The sequence below is a fragment of the Nematolebias whitei genome, chromosome 15 (assembly GCF_014905685.2).
Source record: "Nematolebias whitei isolate Nwh7 chromosome 15, NemWhi1, whole genome shotgun sequence".
NCBI classification, from domain to species: domain Eukaryota; kingdom Metazoa; phylum Chordata; class Actinopteri; order Cyprinodontiformes; family Rivulidae; genus Nematolebias; species Nematolebias whitei.
Genome location: NC_056512.1, coordinates 46,623,788 through 46,624,917, shown reverse-complemented (window position 1 = coordinate 46,624,917; position 1,130 = coordinate 46,623,788).

The window sequence follows — 1,130 nt, the reverse complement described above, 5'->3', positions numbered from 1 at the left end:
AGACACAGTGGTCTGAAGACCCACTGAAGACACAGTGGTCTGAAGACCCACTCAGACCTCATAAGGTCTGCGCATCGTTCACTTTGTAAAACCTTTAACAACAGGAAGAAGAAATGTTTATGGAAACAGTTTGTAATATATTTTCATCTTCTTCAAAAATGAAACACTTAATACCAACATAGAAAAAACACAAATTATCTGATGAAACCCCATATTTTCTTCTATAACATCAAAATAAAACACAGTTTGGTCAGAATAAAGAACTTTATAAGTTATTTGAGAAGTCAGAGGTGGTCGTTTTGTTCTGTCTTCTCCTCATAAAAGATAGGTTAAAATAAAGCTCCTGAACTTGTCACATAAAATGGGTCTGGATTCAGAAATCTGGTCACATTTCTTTGGGAAGCCTACGTTCATTTTATTCTTTCTGCTCGGAACAGACAGCAAGCAGCCAGTGGAGGGCACAGCAGGACTTTTTATCGACTCTTCATCCTCCTGTTCCAGTTGAAGTTCAGTGAGTGAAGGCCCAGTCCGGGGTCGAAAGGTGGGTTACCTGGTATGTTTGGTACTTTAAAGAGTTATAGTGATCCAATCATCAGCGTTATGGATGACCTCATCAGATCTTTTCTGATTGGAAGGATTTGGTCCCTCAAGTTGTGTCCTTGGACAAGACACTGACCCTCCCCACTGCCCTCAGCATTGATGCACATTAAAAACTGGGGGTTAAAAACAACCCGACCTGTAACTCAGCACAAATGTGGACCGAGCCGACCCTGGCTAGTTCTAAACTCAGCAGGGTAAGGTCATCAGTTTGATCCAGCACACTGGGATAAGTTTTCTACCCATACATTTTGTTTAAGTGACCGATTCGATGAGATACAGCTATTAAAAAGTTGAGTTAAAAAGAATAACTCAAAATCTGCCTTAATAGATAAAGACAATTTAATGGCTGATAATATTCGAAGCGGTTGGACAACTGGGGTTGGTGGCTGGTTCAAACCACTGTTAGCCAGGGGTGGAAGTAACACATTACAAATACTCACATTACTGTAACTGAATAGATTTGTTGGGTACTTGTACTTTTATGAGTATTTCTTTCAAGTGTGTAATTTTACTCATACTTCAGTACAATT